Source organism: Zalophus californianus, chromosome 7 (genome assembly GCF_009762305.2).
Source record: "Zalophus californianus isolate mZalCal1 chromosome 7, mZalCal1.pri.v2, whole genome shotgun sequence".
NCBI classification, from domain to species: domain Eukaryota; kingdom Metazoa; phylum Chordata; class Mammalia; order Carnivora; family Otariidae; genus Zalophus; species Zalophus californianus.
Genome location: NC_045601.1, coordinates 105,700,560 through 105,722,335, shown reverse-complemented (window position 1 = coordinate 105,722,335; position 21,776 = coordinate 105,700,560). Strand labels below are relative to the sequence as shown.

Here is a 21,776-nt window from a genome sequence, read left to right as displayed (position 1 = left end):
AAGAAATTGAAGACTACTCAAATGAAATGGAGAAACACCACATTTTCAGAGATTATAAGACTCAGCATAGTAAAGATTTCAATTCTCCCCAACTGATCTATAGATTCAATGCAATTTCTAACTAACTCCCACCAATGTTATCTGTAGACATATAAACTAATTCTCAAATTTATATAGAAAGGAATAAGGCCTAGAATAATATTAAAAAATAATAAAGTGGAAAAAAATAAATTTCACTGATCTTAAGATCTATATTAATCAAAACAATAGTATATTGGCAAAGAAATACATGTATAAATCAACAGAACAGAATACAAACCCAGGAATATACACACAAAAATATGCCTAACAAATTTTTGACATATTTGCAAGCACAATCCAATGGAGGAGCAGCTTTTCCAACAAATAATGCTAGAGCAATTGGGGATCCACCGGCAAAACAAACAAATAAACCACCTTGAAACTAAACTTTAAACCTATACAAAAATGAACTCAAAATGGGTCATGGATCTTAATGTCAAACTAAAAATATTAAACATTTACAAAAATAGGTATAAAAGAAACTAGGGCTAGTCAGAGAATTTGTAAACTTCACACCAAAAGCATAATTAATCCATAAAAGTAAAAATTGATAAACTGGACCTTATTCAAAATTCGTAACTTTTCTCTGCAAATGACCCTATTAAGAGGATGAAAAAACTCTATAGAACTCTGACAACAATATTTGTGAATCACATATCTAACAAAGAACAAGTATCCATAAAGAACTTTTTTTTTTTTTTAAGATTTATTTATTTGAGAGAGCGAGAATGAGAGAGAGAGAGTACATGAGAGGGGAGAGGGTCAGAGGGAGAAGCAGGCTCCTCACCAAGCAGGGAGCCCGATGCGGGACTCGATCCCAGGACTCCAGGATCATGACCTGAGCCGAAGGCAGTCGCTTAACCAACTGAGCCACCCAGGCGCCCTCCATAAAGAACTCTTTAAAACTGAACAGTAAAACAATAAATCTGATTACAAAATGGACGAAAGATGTGAAGAAGCATTTTACAAAAGAGGAAATACATGGGAAAGAAGAACATGAAAAAATGTCCTACATCATTAGTGAAAGGCAAATAAAAGTCATTGTACACCTAGCAAAATGCCCAAAAAAAGAAAAAAAGCCCACAATGACAGCACCAAATGCAGGCAAGGATGCAAAGAAACTGGATAACTCGCACGTTGCTGATTGGAATGTATAAAGGTACAGCCATTCTGGAAAACAGTTGGGTAGTATTTTATAAGACTATTCATGTATCTAAGTTCCAGGAAAGATGGCAGAGTAGGAGGACCCTAATCTCACCTCCTCCCAAGGATACACCTAGATAACACCCACACCAGTGTAAATACGTAGAAGACAACCCAAACACTGAAAGAACAAACGCTCCCACAGCTAAAAATAGAGTGAGGTCACATTAAAAATGGTAAGTAGGATGGGAATGTGGTAGGAGCTGAACAGACCTGGGGGCTGTCCATGGAAGGGAGGGATACCACGGGTGTGAAGAAGGGAAAGAAAGAGACCATCACAACAGGTGCCCTAGGCAGAGGTAACCCTTACAGATAAGAAAAATCCCCAAAACATTTGGCTCTGAAAACCAGAGGAACATAATTTTGCAAGTTCTTACAATCATTGGGGCTTAACACCTAGAAGTTTAAAAATCAGTGGCCTCTGCTCTGAGAGAGCAGGGAGGATGAGAGGAAACTGAGTCCTTGCCCTTAAAGACACAGCACACAAACAGCTTCACAAAGATATCGCATAGAAGCAGCAGTCTGAAAAACCCTGGGGTATAAGGGACGGAGATTAATTTACTATTCTCAGATCATGTGCCAGAGGAGCAGGGATCCCTGTGAGACTTCCCCAAGAACAGAAGAGCCAGTGGGCACCATTTCCCTGCCCCACCTCCAGCCTGTACACAGGGATATGTGAGGGAACCAGCCCAGCACCAGCAATCGCTACCTACTTTGATTAACAGCCACACCCAGCCTGCATTCTCCTGTGGACACATCTCCTTCAGCCAGGACTGGCTCCAGGTCCCTTTCCACAGCACATCAGGGAAATCCTTGCTAAAACTGTGTTCCCCAACCCTATTGTCCTATGGACCTTTCCCTTCCAATAAACCCTTGGCTGGAGACCCTCCAAAGCAGTGCCACAAGCCCAGCAGGATGAAAGCAGCCTTGGCAGGGAACAGCTCTACTCCAAAGTGACTCCTGAGGAGAGGCGAAAATAACCAAACAAATCAGTCCCACTGCAGCCAAAGCAGTGGGCTGGGGGCACACATCTGGTCTGATAGCAGGCCCTGCCCAACAACAAAAGCTTCTCAGGCGACAGCACAGAGAAAGCACCCTGAAGTTTGCTGCTATTGCAACTCTGGCAAACACCTGGTCTGCCTCAACTCAAACCCAAAGCAGCATCATATGGGCACATTAATGATACAGGGGATGAACCTTGCCCACAACAGGCAAAGACAGCCATTACAAACAATTAGACTAAAGGCAAAAGTGACTCAGCCACAAGGAACACCCAACACACATAAGAGACACATGTGAAGTGCCAGCTTCTAGTGAACAGGGGACACTGCATTACAGAACACTACTGGACTTCTTCATAAGGCGACTCCTTTCAAGAGTAGAAGATGTAGTTAGCTTTTCCAACACAGAAATAGATACAGAGTTTAAAAAAAAAAAAATGAGGAGACAGAGGAATTTGTCCTAAATGAAAGAACAGGACAAAATCAGAGCTCTGTTTAGCAAGAAAACCAAACACATGGAGGTAAGTAATATGCCTGATAGAGAATTTAAAGTAATGGTCAAGGGGCACCTAGGTGGCTCAGTCAGTTAAGCATCCGACTCTTCATCACAGATCAGGTCTTGATCTAAGGGTCAAGAGTTCAAGCCTCTCACTGGGCTCCACACTGTGTTTGGAGCCTACTTAAAGTAATGGTCAAAAAGATACTAACTGAACTTGAGAAAAGAGAGGAGGACTGCATTGAGATCTTTAAAAAAGACATGGAAAACATAAAAAAAGAACCAATCAGAGATGAAGAACACAATAAATGTAATTAAAAACACAGAAGATAGGATAAATAGATTAGAAAAAGCAGGAGACAAGATAAGCAGCCAAGAGCACAAAGTAATGGAAAGCAATCAAGCAGGACAAAATAATGGAAAGCAAACAAGCTGAAAAGGAGTGAAAAATAATAAAAAACTAAAATAGAATTGAAGAACTCAGCAACACCATCAAGCATAGCATTTGCATTATAGGGGTCCCAGAGAGAGAAGAGAGCAAAAAGGGGGCAAAAAATTTCTTTGAAGAAGAGCAGCTGAAAACTTCCCAAATGTGGAGAAGAAAACAAAAATCCAGATCCGGGGGGGGGACAGCAATATTCCAACAAAATCAACTCAAGGAAGTCCACTACAAGACAAATAGTAATTAAAATGATAGAAGTAGTGAGAAAGAGAAAAATGTTAAAGCACCAAGAGAAAAGAAAACAGTTACATACAAGGGAAACCCCATAACGCTATCAACTGATTTTTCAGCAGAAATTTTACAAGCCAGAAGGGAGTGCCATGATATATTCAAACTGCCAGAAGAAAGAGAACTGCAGCTGAGAATACTCTACCCAGCAAGACTGTCATTCAGAATAGAGAGATAAAGAGTTTCCCAGAAAAACAAAAGTTAAAGGAATTCATGACCACTAAACCGGCACAGCATAAAATGTTGAAAAGGGGACTCTTTCAGGGAAAAGGACAGACCATAAGCATGATTAAGAAAAGCAGGAGGCACAAAAGCAGTAAAATTAAGAATATCTATAAAAAGAAGTCAAGGGATTCACAAAATATAAGAATTTAACATGTGATACCATATACCTAAAACATGGGGGAAAGGAGTAAAGAATAAGTTCAAACTTAAGCAACAACCTACTTATATAGATGGCTATATGCATAAGATACTGTATACAAATCTACTGGTAACCACAAATTAAAACCAGCAACAGATATGCAAAAAATAAAGAGAAAGGAATTCAACTATATCGTGAAAGAAGCCAGCAAACCATGAAAGGAGACAGCAAGGGAAGAAAGGAACAGAGAACTACAAACACAACCATAAAACAAGCTAAAAAATGACAATAAGTACACACCTATCAATAATTACTTTGAATGTAATTCAAATCAAGACATAAGGTGACAGAATAGATAAAAAAACAAGACCCATCTATATGCTGCCTACAAGAGACTCATTTCAGACCTAAAGACACATGCAGATTGAAAGTGAAGGAATGGGATGCCTGTGTGACTCAGATGGTTAAGTGTCTGCCTTCGCCTCAGGTCATGATCTGAGCATCCTGGGATCGAGTCACAAGTGGGGCTCCCTGCTCAGCAGAGAGTCTGCCTCTCCCTCTCCTTCTGCCACTGTCCCCTGCTCGTGCTTTTTCTTTCTGTTAAATAAATAAAATAAAAGCTTAAAAAAAAAGAAAAAAGTGAAGAGATGGAAAAGCATTTATCATGCAAATGGAAGTGAAAAGAAAGCCAGCCTAGCAATACTTATATCAGACAAAACAAACTTTAAAACACAGACTACAACATGAGGACACTATATAATCATAAAGGGACTAATCCAACAAGAAGATAGGACAATTGTAAATAATTATGCACCCAACATGGGAGCACCTGAATATATAAAGCAGCTAACAACAAACAAAAAGGAAATAACTGGTAATAATACAATGATAGTAGGAGACTTTAACACCCAGCTTACATCGATAGATTGAAGGTCCAAACAAAAAAATCAACAAGGAAACAGTGCCTTAGAATGACATATTAACCAGATGCAGATGTATCTAACAGATATATTCAGAACATCCCATCCTAAAATGGCAGAATACACAATCTTTTCAGGTGCACATGGAACATTCTCCAGAATATATTACATACTCAAAAAGTCTCAAAAAACTCAAAACGACTGAAGTCAAACCATGCTCTTTTCTAACCACAATGCTATGCAACTAGATATCAAAAACAAGAAAAAATCTGGAAAGAGCACAAAAACATGAAAGCTAAATAACAGGATATTAAACAATGAATGGTTCCACCAAGAAATCAGACAAAATCAAAAAATACATGGGAACAAATGAAAATGAAAACACAATGGACCAAAATCTTTACAATGCAGCAAAAGCTGTTCTAAGAGGGAAGTTTATAGGGGCACCTGGGTGGCTCAGTTAAGGATCTGCCTTCGGCTCAGGAATGATCCCAGTCGAGTCCCATGTCAGGCTCTCTGCTCAGAGCGCAGCCTGCTTCTCCCTCTTCCTCTGCCTGCCACTCTGCCTACTGTGTTCTCTCTCTCTCTCTGTCTGTCTGTCAAACAAATAAATAAAATCTTAAAAAAAAAAAGAGGGAAGTTTATAGCAATACAGGCCTACATCAAGAAGCAAGAAATAGTTCAAATAAACAACCTGACCTTACATCTAAAGGAACTAGAAAAAGAACAAGAAACACCCAAATCCAGTAGAAGGAAGAAAATAATAAAGATTAAAGCAGAAATAAACAAAACAGTAACTAAAAAAAAAAGAAAAAAGAAGAGATAAATGAAGCCAGGAGATGGGTTCTTTGAAATTATCAACAAAATTGGTAAACTTTAGTCCAACTCAACAAAAGAAAGGGGGGGAGGGAAGAGGACTCAATATGAGAAATGAAAGAGGACAAGTAACAACTGACACCACAGAAATATAAAGAATTGCAATAGAATATTATTAAAAATTATACGCCAACACACTGGACAACCTCGAAAAAAATGGATAAATTCCTAAGAAAATATTACCTCCCAAAACTGAACCAGGAAGAAATAAAAATGTGAACAGATGCATTACTGGAAATTAAATCAAATCACTAATTTTAAAACTCTACAAACAAAAGCCCAGGATCAGATGGCTTCACAGGTGAATTCTACCAAACATTAAAGGAAAAGTTAGTACATATTCTTTTCAAACTAATCCAAAAAATAGAAGAAGGAAAGCTTCCAAATTCATTCTATGAGGTCAGCATTATCCTGATACCAAAACCAGATAAGGACACCACAAAAAAAGAACCATCTGATGAACATAGGTATAAAAATTTTCAAGAAAATACTTAAACAGAATCAAACAATATATTAAAAATCATTCACCACCAAGTGTGATTTATCCTCAGGATATAAGAGTGGTTCAATATTTTCAAATTAATCCCATATTTCAAGATATACTACAAAGTTCTAGTAATAAAAACAGTGTGATAATAGCACAAAAACAGACACGTAGATCAACTGAATAGAGATCCCAAATATAAACCCACAATTATACTGCCAATTAATCTTTGACAAAGGCAAGAATATACACTGGGAAAAAGTCTCTTCAAAAAATGGTGCTGGGAAAACTGGACAGCAACATGCAAAAAAATGAAAATGAACCACTTTCTTAAACCACCCACAAAAATACACTCAAAATGGATTAAGGACATAAATGTGAGATCCAAAACCAGAAAAATCATAGAAGAGAGCAAAGGCAGTTATTTCTCTGGCATTGACCATAGAAACATTTTTCTAGATATGTCTCCTGAGGTAAGGGAAATGAAAGCAAAAATAAACTACTGGGATTACATCAAAATAAAAAGCTTCTGGACAGCAAAGGAAACAATGAAGTGAAAAGGCAACCTACTGAATAAAAGAAGATATCTGCAAATGACATATCCAATAAAGGGTTAGTATCCAAAATATATAAAAAACTGATACAACTCAATACCTAAAAAACAAGTAATCCAGTTAAAAAATGGGGAGAAGACATGAACTGACCTTTCTCCAAAAAAGACATATAGATGGCCAACAGACACATGAAAAGATGCTCTACATCACTCATCATCAGGGAAATGCAAAACAAAACCACCCTGTCACCTCACACTGTCAAAATGGCTAAAATCAAAAACATAAGAAACAAGTATTGGCAAGGATATGGAGAAAAAGGAACTTTTGTGAACTGTTGGAGGGAATTCCAACTGTTGCTGCCACTGTGGAAGGCAGCGTGGAGGTTCCTCAAAAATTAAAAATAGAATTACCATATAATCCAGCAACTGAACTACTATTTGCCCAAAGAATATAAAAACACTAATTCAAAGGGATATATGCATCCCTATGCTTATTTCAACTTTATTTATAATAGCCAAGTTATAGAAGCAATCCAAGTGTCCATTGATACATAAATGAATAAAGAAGATGTGTGTGTGGGTGTGTACAGTGTTTAGTATAGTGTGTGTGTGCGTGTGTGTGTATATACATATATATACATATATATATACATATACATATATATATATGTATATATATGGTGGATTATTAGCCATAAAAAAGAATGCAATCTTGCCATTTACAACAACATGGATGGATCTAGAGAGTATAATGCTGAGTGAAAGAAGTCGGTCAGAGAAAAACAAATACCATGATTTTACTCATATGCAGAATTTAAGAAACAAAACAAATGAACAAAGAAAAAAAAGAGACAAGCCAAAAAATAGACTCTTAAATATAGAGAACAAATTGGTGGTTACCAGAGGGGAGGTGGGTGGGAGGATAGGTTAAACAGGTGATGGGGATTAAGGAATGCACTTGTCATTATGAGCACTGGGTGATATGTAGAATTACTGAATCACTATATTGTACACCTGAAACTAATATAACACTACATTAACTATAATTAAAGTAAGTTAAATTGTTTTTAAATAAAAAAAGACCAAAAAAAAAAACTAATCATGCAATTAGCATGTGACCCAGCATTCACACTTTTGAGTATTTATCGAAGTGAAAATGAAAACTTATGTTCACAAAAAAATTCTGTACAAAAATTTCATAGGAACTTATATATAATAGCCCCAAACTGGAAACATCCCAGATATTTTTCAACAGATTAATGATTAAATTAACTTAGGTAAACTAACTTACGTAAACTAAAAAGGGAAAAAACTGACACATGCAACAGCTCCCGAAAATGATGATGAGTGAAAAAGAATCATCATAAAGGTCACATACTGTACACTTCTATTTATATAAAATTCTTGAGTTAGTAAAATTACAGAAATGGAGAAGATACTAATATTTGCCAGGGGTATGAGGGAGGAGGAGGGACAATGCGTGTGCCTATAAAATGGTTGCTAGAAGGTTCTTCGTGGTAAAAGAAATGTTTTGGACTGTGATTGTATTTGTCAATATCCTGATTATGATACTGAGCTACAATTTTGCAATATACTACCATTAAGACTAAATGGGTAAAGGATCTCTCTATATCTTAAAACTGGATATGAAGCTATTATTATCTCAAAATTAAAAGTTTAATTTTAAAAATCTGATATATATAACTTTGAAAATAATTAAGACAATAACATATAATAATTCATTATTTTCTTTCCTTAGCTTTCCTAAAAGATGTTCATGAAAAAGGAAACTCAGTGTCATTTCAGATATGGCAGTATTCTTATTTTTTATCTTTTTTCACTAAGAAAATAGAAAACACAAAAAACTTAAACATTTTTTAAGGGGAAAAAAGTCACAAAGGGAACCAAAATCATGCATTTGTGTAAGACTTTAAACTTTTCCAAGGCCTTGAAACACATGGTCTGTGAAGAGCTTTATAATAATATTTGGGTCTTAAAATTCAAGGGCAAATATTTTAATTCTCATAGAAATAATTAACAGAGGGGCGCCTGGGTGGCTCAGTTGGTTGAGCGACTGCCTTCGGCTCAGGTCATGATCCTGGAGTCCCGGGATCGAGTCCCGCATCGGGCTCCCTGCTCAGTGGGGAGTCTGCTTCTCCCTCCGACCCTCTTCCTTCTCGTGCTTTCTATCTCTCATTCTCTCTCTCAAATAAATAAAATCTTTAAAAAAAAAAAAGAAATAATTAACAGAAAAGCTAATCAAGTTAGCCAACATAACAAGCTAGTTGTAAATCTAAAATCAGATTTAACATTTACAAGCAAGTCTATTTCTAGTATTTTTTTCTACCACATTAATTTGTAAGTCATAATTCAGGTGCAATACAGTTCCATGAAATACATATTTCAAGTTTATATTTTGTTAATAGTTAAGTGTTTCTTTTTAAGTGTTTGATATAAATATTACAGAAAATATTTAGGTGTGTGCAAAATGTGAAAATCTCCAGTTATATTTTAATCTGAGACTTGTTACTTTTAATACATGCCACTGAAATAGAAAATAGCCTTTCGTTTTAAGATTTTATTTATTATTTATTTGAGAGAGAGCATGAGCAGAGGGAAGAGGCAGAGGGAGAAGCAGGCTCCCCGCTGGGCAGGGAGCCTGATGCAGGACTTAGGGCGAAGGCAGATGCTTAACCTACTGAGCAACCCAGGCGCCCAATAATGGCCATTTCTCCTTTAATCTGAGACACTACTGATTACAAGAAATCAGATTAGTAAAAGCTACTTAAGAAAAACAAGAAAGGGGTTCCTGGGTGGCTCAGTTGGTTGGGTCATGATCCCAGTTCCTGGGATTGAGCCCCGCGTTGGGCTCCCTGCTCAGCAGGGGAGTCTGCTTCCCCCTCTCCCTCTGCCTGCTGCTCCCCCTGCTTGTGCTCTCTCTCTCACTCACTCGCAAATAAAATCTTAAAAAACACACACACAAGAAAAACAAGAGACTCTAACTTTCAATATACTTAATCAATTTAAGAGGCATCCTACCTTCAGAAAGGCTAAAACACATATATTAGAATCAAGGACATCTGCTATTTCACAAAATGCTACAATCATGGGACTGAAAAAAACTATGCTGTTCTCTACTCCAGCCAAATTTGAAACTGAAGTCTCCAATAGGTTAAGCCATCTGCCCAAAAACAAACAAAAATCAATTCAAGGGAGCAGAGGAAGATAGTGGATTAGGAGGGTCCTGAGCTCATCTCCTCCCATAGACATACCAAGGCAACAGATATATGTATTGCAACTCTAAAATAACATGAAGACTGGAAGAACAAATCTTCCACAGCTGAAGACATAATGAGAAAACCACATCAAGAAGGGTAGGAAGAGCAGAAACATGGTAGGAAATTAAACCCCTACCGCGGTTAACAACAAGAAAGATGGATATCACAGGCTCAGAGGAGAGAGAAGATCAAGCCCCACACCAGGCACCCTGCCCTAGGTATCTGCACTGGGGAGCTCAGCCCCAGTGAGGTGTGGCTTTGACAATCAGTGGGGCTTAACTCCAGGAACTTTGAAAATTAGCAAGGCTTAACTCCAGGATGGATGGAGGGATATAGGAAACTTAGTCTCTGGTCTTAACGGGCCAGCTCACTATGTCACTTGATCAGAAATGCAGCACAGAAGCTTCATTTTGAAAACACCTGGGTTATACATAAAGGAGACTTATGAGTAATTTTAGGGCATGTGCCAGAGAGACAAGGATCCTCAGAAACTTTCTACAGGAATGGAAGTACTAGCAGGTACCACTTTTGTTGCGCTCTTTAGCCTAGTCAGCAAGAGTTCTAGGGGAGCCAGTTTTGAAACCTTCCATCTGCCTTGCTAGCACTGCTTTCACCACACCAGTGTTCCCTTGCAGATCTGCCCCATCCAACATGCCTGCTCTAGCAGATGGCCCTCCAAAGCAGCCCTCCTGCATGACCACACCGAGCAAGTATCCTCAGTGGGACCCAGTGTCCCTCCAGAGTGACCACCAGTTTCACCACACCTAGTGGGCAGCTGCAGCAGTACCCTCCAGACTGATTTCTGCCCTGGGGAGAAAAAGCAGCCAGCCCCACCTACCAGCATGTACACAGCAATTGAAGCCCCACCTCACAGACAGCACACGAGGGACAACCCTTGCCCACCAGCATGTCCACAGCAGTCACGGCCAGTCATTGTAGACTGTTGGGTTAATGGCCATCCCTGACCACCAGGATGCAGGCAGCAGTAACAGTCCAGCCAAAATAGGAAGTGGCACATAGCCCATACAGGTAGCACCCCTAGAGCACCTGTCCTGGTGACCAGGAAAGACTGAGCAACGGGCCACCACAAGATGTCTTCTCCATAAAGCCACTACTTTCAAAACCAGGAGATAGGTGACCAGCCTATTACACAGTAACAAACACAAAGAGTCAGACATAATGTGAAACAGAGGAATAAGTTCCAAATGAAAGACAAAACCTCAGAAAGATAGCAGATAAACAACCTACCTAATAGGGTTCGAATTAATGATCATAAAGGTACTCAAGAGACTTGAGAGAACAAGGCATGAATCCAGTGAGAACTTCAACAAAAGACAGAAGAAAAAAAAAGTCGGTGTAAAAGAATGCAATAAACAAATGGAGAGGAGGCGGAGCAAGATGGCGGAGGAGTAGGAGACCTAGATTTCGTCTGGTCTCAGGAATTCAGCTGAATAGGGATCAAACCATTCTGAACACCTACGAACTCAACAGGAAATCGAACAGGAGAGTAGCAACAACTCTCTGAACAGAGAAGCGACCACTTACTGGAAGGTAGGGCTTGCGGAGAAGTGAATCCGAGGCGATATTCGGGAGGATAGACGGCGGGGGAGGGGCCTCCGCCGGCCGCTTCTGGCAAGTGATAGAGCCGCGGAGCACAAAATCGGACCTTTTAGAAGTCGGCTCGGCGGAGGGAAGTCGCTGCAGTGGCTAAGCGGGGGGTGGAATCCTCCCGGGACAGTGTGGTCTCAGGACCCTTGGGGTCACAGAGATACCGGGGTGCCTGAGTGCAGCAGAGCTCCCAGGTATCAGAGCAGGGACACCGGCTGCAGATACGGAGCAGAGTCGCGGGTTCTCAGCTCGGGGTTGCCATAAACTGTGATCTGCGGCCCAGTCGGGACACGGCTCCCCCAGCAGGGACCCAACAAGCAGCAGATCCGGGGAGACTCCCCTTCCTTCCCGGGGAGGAGCGGTGCGGGAACGCACTGCAGGGATCTGCTGGGTTTGGAGACTCCGCGCGGGGTCGGGTGCCAGAGAGAGCAACGCTCGGTCACAGGCCGGGTGAGCACGGAGTGCGGCCGGAGACCGGGGACACGGAAGTGACTGCTTTTCTCTGGGGGCACACTGAGGAGCGGGGCCCCGAGTTCTCAGCTCCTTCAAGTGGAGATTGGGAGGCCACCATTTCTGCCCTGGGCCTCCAAAGCTGTACCGAGAGCTTGCAGGGAACAAAAGCTCCTGAGAGCAAACCGGAGCAGCTTCCTTAGCCCGGACCGACAAGGGCGGGGCAATTCCGCCTCCGGCAAAGACATTTGGGAACCACGGCAACAGGCCCCTCCCCCAGAAGATCAGCACAAACAGCCAGCAAGCCAAGACCAAGTTGATCGATCAAGGAGAACAGGAGAACTCCAGCGCTAGGGGAATACTGCACATAGATTCATGGCTTTTTTTTTTTTTTTTTACCATGATACATTATTTCATCAAAGTTAATTTTTGTTGACTGTTTTTTTTTTATTTTTCTTTTTCCCTTTTTCAACCAACATCTTATAAATCCCTTTTTAAAAAAAAAAAAAAATTTATTTTTTATTTTTAGAGTCATATTTTATCCCTTCATAGTAGTTACCCTTATTTTTGGCATATATATATAAGTTGTTCTCTCTTTAAAATTTTGAGGTACAGTTTCTTCTAACAGATCAAAATATACCCTAAATCACTAGTGTATGGCTTTGTTCTAGTCTCCTGCCTGATCACATTCTCTCCCTTTTTCCTTTTTTTTTTTTCTTATATCTTCTTTCTTTTTTCAAACAACTTATCTTACCAAGTCCTTTTATAAAATCTTTTATAATTTTCATCTTTACAGTCATCTTCCATCCCTTCATTGTATCAACCCTTATTTTGTACATATATGTCTTTCTTCCTTTAAAATTTTAGGAGGCACTTTTTTCTAACAGACCAAAATACGCCCAAAATCTAGTGTGTGGCACTGATCTATGCACTAGCCTGATCATATTTGATCATATTCTGCCTTTTTTGTATTGTTTTGTTTTAGTTTTTATCTTTTTTTTCTTTTTCTCTTTCTTTTTTCTTTCTTTCCCTTTCTTTTCCCCTGGTGTCAGGTCTTTTCTGATTTGTATACAGTATATTTGCTGGGGACGTTGTTAACCTGTTAGCATTTTGTTCTCACATTCATCTATTCTCCTCTGGACAAAATGACAAGACGAAAGAAATCACCTCAGCAAAAAGAACAAGAGGTAGTACCGTCAGCCAGGGACCTACTCAATACCGATATTAGTACGATGTCGGACCTAGAGTTCAGAATCATGATTTTAAAGATACTAGCTGGGCTTGAAAAAAGCGTGGAAGTTATTAGAGAAACCCTTTCTGGAGAAATAAAAGAACTAAAATCTAACCAAATCGAAATCAAAAAGGCTATTGATGAGGTGCAATCAAAAATGGGGGCACTAAATGCTAGGATAAATGAGGCAGAAGAGAGAATCAGCGATATAGAAGACCAAATGATGGAAAATAAAGAGGCTGAGAAAAAGAGAGAGAAACAACTACAGGATCACGAGGGCAGAATTCGAGAGATAAGTGATATGATAAGACGAAACAACATTAGAATAATTGGGATCCCAGAAGAAGAAGAGAGAGAGAGAGGGGCAGAAGGTATATTGGAGCAAATTATAGCAGAGAACTTCCCTAATGTGAGGAAGGAAACAGGCATTAAAATCCAGGAGGCACAAAGAACCCCTCCCAAAATCAATAATAATAGGTCAACACCCCGACATCTAATAGTAAAACTTACGAGTCTCAGAGACAAAGAGAAGATCCTGAAAGCAGCTCGGGAGAAGAGATATGTAACCTACAATGGTAGAAACATTAGATTGGCAACAGACCTATCCACAGAGACCTGGCAGGCCAGAAAGGACTGGCAAGATATCTTCAGAGCACTAAACGAGAAAAATATGCAGCCAAGAATACTATATCCAGCTAGGCTATCATTGAAAATAGAAGGAGAGATAAAAAGCTTCCAGAACAAACAAAAACTAAAGGAATTTGCAAACACGAAACCAGCCCTCCAAGAAATATTGAGAGGGGTCCTCTAAGCAAAGAAAGAACCTAAAAGCAGCAAAGAGCAGAAACGAACACAGACAACAGACAGTCAACAGTCACCTTACAGGTAATACAATGACACTGAATTCATACCTTTCAATAGTTACCCTGAATGTAAATGGGCTAAATGCCCCAATCAAAAGACACAGGCTATCAGATTGGATTAAAAAACAAGACCCATCAATATGCTGTCTGCAAGAGACTCATTTTAGACCCAAAGACACCCCCAGATTGAAAGTGAGGGGGTGGAAAACCATTTACCATGCTAATGGACACCAAAAGAAAGCTGGGGTGGCAATCCTTATATCAGACAAACTAGATTTTAAAACAAAGACTGTAATAAGAGATGAGGAAGGACACTATATCCTACTTAAAGGGTCTATCCAACAAGAAGATCTAACAATTGTAAATATCTATGCCCCGAACATGGGAGCAGCCAATTATATAAGGCAATTAATAACAAAAGCAAAGAAACACATTGATAACAATGCAATAATAGTGGGGGACTTTAACACCCCCCTGACTGAAATGGACAGATCATCTAAGCAAAAGATCAACAAGGAAATAAAGACTTTAAATGACACACTGGACCAAATGGACTTCACAGACATATTCAGAACATTCCATCCCAAAGCAAAGGAATACACATTCTTCTCTAGTGCCCATGGAACATTCTCCAGAATTGATCACATCCTAGGTCACAAATCAGGTCTCAATCGGTACCAAAAGATTGGGATCATTCCCTGCATATTTTCAGACCACAATGCTTTGAAACTAGAACTCAATCACAAGAGGAAAGTCGGAAAGAACTCAAATACATGGAGGCTAAAGAGCATCCTACTAAAGAATGAATGGGTCAACCAAGAAATCAAAGAAGAATTAAAAAAATTCCTGGAAACCAATGAAAATGAAAACACAACTGTTCAAAATCTTTGGGATACAGCAAAGGCAGTCCTGAGAGGAAAGTATATAGCAATACAAGCCTTTCTCAAGAAACAAGAGAGGTCTCAAATACACAACCTAACCCTACACCTAAAGGAGCTGGAGAAAGAACAGCAAATAAAGCCTAAACCCAGCAGGAGAAGAGAAATCATAAAGATCAGAGCAGAAATCAATGAAATAGAAACCAAAAGAACAGTAGAACAGATCAACGAAACTAGGAGCTGGTTCTTTGAAAGAATTAACAAGATTGATAAACCCCTAGCCAGACTGATCAAAAAGAAAAGAGAAATGACCCAAATCAACAAAATCATGAATGAAAGAGGAGAGATCACAACCAACACCAAAGAAATACAAACAATTATAAGAACATATTATGAGCAACTCTATGCCAACAAATTAGATAACCTGGAAGAAATGGGTGCATTCCTAGAGATGTATCAACTACCAAAATTGAACCAGGAAGAAATAGAAAACCTGAACAGACCTATAACCACTAAGGAAATTGAAACAGTCATCAAAAATCTCCCAAGAAACAAAAGCCCAGGGCCAGATGGCTTCCCAGGGGAATTCTATCAGACATTTCAAGAAGAATTAATACCTATTCTCCTGAAACTGTTCCAAAAAATAGAAATGGAAGGGAAACTTCCAAACTCATTTTATGAGGCCAGCATTACCTTGATCCCAAAACCAGACAAAGACCCCATCAAAAAAGAGAATTACAGACCAATATCCTTGATGAACATGGATGCAAAAATTCTCACCAAAATACTAGCCAATAGGATCCAACAGTACATTAAAAGGATTATTCACCAGGACCAAGTGGGATTTATTCCTGGGCTGCAAGGCTGGTTCAACATCCGCAAATCAATCAACGTGATACAATACATTAACAAAAGAAAGAGCAAGAATCATATGATCCTCTCAATAGATGCAGAAAAAGCATTTGACAAAGTACAACATCCTTTCTTGATCAAAACTCTTCAGAGTATAGGGATAGAGGGTACATACCTCAATATCATAAAAGCCATCTATGAAAAACCTACAGCGAATATCATTCTCAATGGGGAAAGGCTGAGAGCTTTTCCCCTAAGGTCAGGAACGCGGCAGGGATGTCCACTATCACCACTGCTATTCAACATAGTATTAGAAGTCCTAGCCACAGCAATCAGACAACAAAAAGAAATCAAAGGCATCCAAATCGGCAAAGAGGAAGTCAAACTCTCACTCTTTGCAGATGATATGATACTGTATGTGGAAAACCCAAAAGACTCCACCGCAAAACTGCTAGAACTCATACAGGAATTCAGTAAAGTAGCAGGATATAAAATCAATGCACAGAAATCAGTGGCATTCCTATACACCAACAACAAGACAGAAGAGAGACAAATCAAGGAGTCGATCCCATTTAGAATTGCACCCAAAACCATTAGATACCTAGGAATAAATCTAACCAAAGAGGCAAAGGATCTGTACTCAGAAAACTATAAAATACTCATGAAAGAAATCGAAGAAGACACAAAGAAATGGAAAAACGTTCCATGCTCATGGATTGGGAGAATCAACATTGTGAAGATGTCAATGCTACCTAGAGCAATCTACACATTCAATGCAATCCCCATCAAAATACCATCCACTTTTTTCAAAGAAATGGAACAAATAATCCTAAAATTTGTATGGAACCAGAAGAGACCCAGAATAGCCAGAGGAATACTGAAAAAGAAAAGCAAAGCTGGCGGCATCACAATTCCGGACTTCCAGCTCTATTACAAAGCTGTCATCATCAAGACAGTATGGTACTGGCACAAAAACAGACACATAGATCAATGGAACAGAATCGAGAGCCCAGAAATGGACCCTCAACTCTATGGTCAACTTATCTTTGACAAAGCAGGAAAGAATGTCCAATGGCAAAAAGACAGTCTCTTCAACAAGTGGTGTTGGGAAAATTGGACAGCCACATGCAGAAGAATGAAACTGGACCATTTCCTTACACCACACACAAAAATAGACTCCAAATGGTTGAAAGACCTAAACGTGAGACAGGAGTCCATCAAAATCCTAAAGGAGAACACAGGTAGCAACCTCTTCGACCTTAGCCGCAGCAACTTCTTCCTAGAAACATCGCCAAAAGCACGGGAAGCCAGGGCAAAAATGAACTATTGGGATTTCATCAAGATAAAAAGCTTTTGCACAGCAAAAGAAACAGTCCACAAAACCAAAAGACAACCAACAGAATGGGAGAAAATATTTGCAAATGACATATCAGATAAAGGGCTAGTATCCAAAATCTATAAAGAACTTATCAAACTCAACACCCAAAGAACAAATAATCCAATCAAGAAATGGGCAGAAGACATGAACAGACATTTCTCCAAAGAAGACATCCAAATGGCCAACAGGCACATGAAAAAGTGCTCAACATCGCTCGGCATCAGGGAAATCCAAATCAAAACCTCAATGAGATACCACCTCACACCCGTCAGAATGGCTAAAATTAACAAGTCAGGGAACGACAGATGTTGGCGGGGATGTGGAGAAAGGGGAACCCTCCTACACTGTTGGTGGGAATGCAAGCTGGTGCAACCCCTCTGGAAAACAGTATGGAGGTTCCTCAAACAGTTGAAATTAGAGCTACCGTTCGATCCAGCAATTGCACTACTGGGTATTTACCACAAAGACACAAATGTAGGGACCCGAAGGGGTATGTGTACCCCAATGTTCATAGCGGCAATGTCCACCATAGCCAAACTGTGGAAAGAGCCAAGATGCCCATCGACAGATGAATGGATAAAGAAGATGTGGTATATATACACAATGGAATATTATGCAGCCATCAAAAGGAATGAGATCTTGCCATTTGCAACGACGTGGATGGAACTGGAGGGTGTTATGCTGAGTGAAATAAGTCAATCAGAGAAAGACATGTATCACATGACCTCACTGATATGAGGAATTCTTAATCTCAGGAAAGAAACTGAGTGTTACTGGAGTGGTTGGGGGTGGGAGGGATGGGGTGGCTGGGGTGATAGACATTGGGGAGGGTATGTGCTACGGTGAGCGCTGTGAATTGTGCAAGACTGTTGAATCACAGTTCTGTACTTCTGAAACAAATAACGCAACATATTTTAAGAAAAAAGAAAAAGAAGAAGATAACAGGAGAGGAAGAAAAGGGGAGTATGTCAGAGGGGGAGACGAACCATGAGAGATGATGGACTCTGAAAAACAAACTGAGGGTTCTAGAGGGGAGGGGGGTAGGGGGATGGGTTAGCCTGGTGATGGGTATTGAGGAGGGCACGTTCTGCATGGAGCACTGGGTGTTATGAACAAACAATGAATCATGGAACACTGCACCAAAAACTAATGATGTAATATATGGTGATTAACATAACAATAAAAAATTTAAAAAAAAAATAAACAAATGGAAAAATATGCTAGGGGAAATCAATAGTAGATTAGAGGATGTAGAAGAACAGATCAGCAATTTCAAAGACAGGGTATGGAAAGCCACAAATCTTATTAATTCCTTATAAAGCTAATACAAGGATTAAAAAACAAAAGGAGCAAAATAAATTATATCTATAATTATACGAGGAACAATATAAAATAAAAAGATGTAAAATATATCACATGCATAAAATGTGAAGGGGGAGTAATGATAGAGCACTTTACAAATATGTTCGAAATTCAGCAAACATCAACTTAATATAAACTGCTATCTATATTAGATGATATATATGACCCTCACTGTAACCCAAAACCAAAAACCTTGAATATATGCACAAAAAAACAAAAAGAAATTAATCAAAAAATGATATAAAATAAAGTCATCAAATCACAAGGGAAGAAAGCAAGAGAAGAAGAAACAGACAACTTTGTTTTGTTGTACAAAAACAACTAGAAAACAATTAACAAAGTGACAATAATGACATGCTTACCAGTAGTTACTTTAACTATAAATAAAATAAATACTCCAATCAAAAGACAGAGAGTGACTGGATGGATAAAAACACAAGGGCTATCCATATGCTGCCAAAAAAGACTCACTTCAGACCTAAAGACACATACAGACCAAAAGAAATGGAAAACCACATTCCATTAATATGGAAATAAAAAATAGCTGGGTTAACAATATTTATAATCAGACAAAATAGACTTTAAAAAAGGATGGTAACAAGACAGGGGGGCCTGGGTGGCTCAGTCGTTAAGTGTCTGCCTTCGGCTCAGGTCATGATCCTGGGGTCCTGGGATCGAGTCCCACATCGGGCTCCCTGCTCGACAAGAAGCCTGCTTCTTCCTCTCCTACTCCCCCTGCTTGTGTTCCCTCTCTCGCTGTATCTCTCTCTGTCAAATAAATAAAAATCTTTAAAAAAAAAAAAGAAACAATGTAGGACATAATATAATGACAAAGGGATCAGTATAGCAAAAAGATAGAAGAATGGTAACTAACTATCCACCCTATAGAGGAGCACCTAAATATGTAAAGCAAATATTAATAGACGTAAAGGGAGAAACTAACAGTAACACAATAAGAGTAGTGAACTTAGCATCAACAAATAGATCATCGAGACGGAAAAGCGATAAGGAAAAAAGTGGCTTTGAACAACACATTAGACCAGAAAAATTATATATTTATATATAATTATTAATATAAATATATATTTGAAACTTTCCATCCAAAATAAGTAGAATACACATTCCTTTCAAGTGCATATGAAACATTTTCTAGGATAAATTACACGTTAGATAACAAGTCTTAATAAATTTTTAAAAATGGAAATCATATCAAATATCTTTTCTGATTTCTAGACATCAATTTCAAGAAAAATACTGAAAAAAACCCCACAAACATGTGAAACTAATCAACATGCTATTAAAAAACCAATGGGACAATGAAAAAAGTGAAAGAGCAAATCAAAAAATACCCAAAGACATATGAAAATGAAAACACAATGGTTCAAAATATTTGAAAAACAACAAAAGCAGGTCTAAGAAAGTTGTTTATAGCAATACAGGCCCACTTTAAGAAACAAACAAAAAATCTCAAATAAACAGTCAAACCTTAAAAGAACTAGAAAAAGAAGAACAAACAAAGCCCAAAGTTAGTAGAAGGAAAAAATAAAGAGTAGAGCAGAAGCAAATTACATACAAACTAAAAAATAAAATAGAAAAGATTAGTGAAACTAAAACCTGGTTCTCTGAAAGGATAAACAACACTGATAAACCTTTAACAAGACTCACCAAGAAAAAGGGAGAAGACTCAAAATCAGAAATGAAAGTGAAGAGATTACCAATGACATCTCAAAAATAGAAAGGACTATAAGAGATTACTAAAAAAGATTATGTCAACAAACTGTAAAATCAAGAAGAAATGGATTAATTCTTATAAACATACATTCTTCTAAGACTGAATGAGGAAGAAATAGAAAATCTAAACAGATCAATTAATAGTAACGAAATGGAGTCAGAAATCAAACACTCCCAAACCACAAAACTCCAAGACCAGATAGCTTCAAAGGTAAATTCTACAAAAAATTAAAAAGAAAGTTAATACCTATCTTTCTCAAACTATTCCAAAAAAATTGGAGAGGAACAAATGCTTCCAAATTCATTCTATGATGACAGAATTATCCTGATATCAAAACATGATATCAGGATAATTCTGATATCCCTAATCAACACAGAGGCAAAAATCCTCAACAAAATATTAGCAAACCAAATTCAAAACTACATTAAAAGGATTATTCACCACAAACAAGTGAGACTGATTTAAGGGATATGAGGATGGTTCAGTGTGATATGTCACGTTAACAAAATGAAAGATAAAACCATATGATCAACTCAACAGATACAGAAAAAGCATATGACAAATTCAACAACCGTTCATTATAAAAACTATCAACAAATGGTGTAGAGGAAAGATATCTCAACATCATAAAGGTCATGTATGACAAACCCATAACTAACATCATACTCAATAATGAAAAGCTGGAACTTATTCTTCTATGATCAGGAACAAGAAAAGGATGCCCACTCTTACCACATTTATTCAACATAGCATTAGAAGTCCTAGTCACAGCAAGCAGTCAAGAAAGAGAAATAAAATGCATCCAAATTGGCAAGGAAGAAGTAAAACTATCACTATTTACAGATGGCATGATATTATATATAGAAAACCCTAAAACTCCACCAAAAAACTATTAGAACTAATAAATTAAATCAGTAAAATTGCTGGATACAAAATCAATATGCATAAGTCTGTTGTGGTAGAACCACAACTATCAGAAAAAGAAATTAAAGAAACAAGCCTATTTACAAATGCATCAACATAAATTAATTAAATGACTAGGAATAAATATAACCAAGGAGGTGAAAGGCCTGTACTCTGAAAACTTTAAGATACTGATCAAGGAAATTGAAGACAACACAAATAAATGGAGACATACTCCATGCTTATGAATTCTGGGGAGAAAAATATCATTAACATGTTTACAGTATGAAAAGCAACCTACAGACTCAATATGATCCTATGAAAACACAAGCAGTATTTTTCACAAAACTAGAATAATCCTAAAATTTGTATGCAACCAGAAAAGATCCTGAAAAGTCAAAGCAATCTCGAGAAAAAAGAACAAATTGGATGTAACACAATCCTAGATTCCATATTATACTACAAAGCTATAGTAATCAAAACAATATGGCACTGACACACACACACAAAATAGACAAACAGATCAACAGAAC

General features: G+C 38.3%; 1 protein-coding gene across 1 annotated transcript in view; it reads right to left on the bottom strand.

Annotated features, from left to right (window-relative positions):
- SUPT3H (SPT3 homolog, SAGA and STAGA complex component) overlaps nt 1-21,776 on the bottom strand; it is a 556,588-nt gene that overhangs the window by 354,324 nt on the left and 180,488 nt on the right. The window lies entirely within an intron of this gene.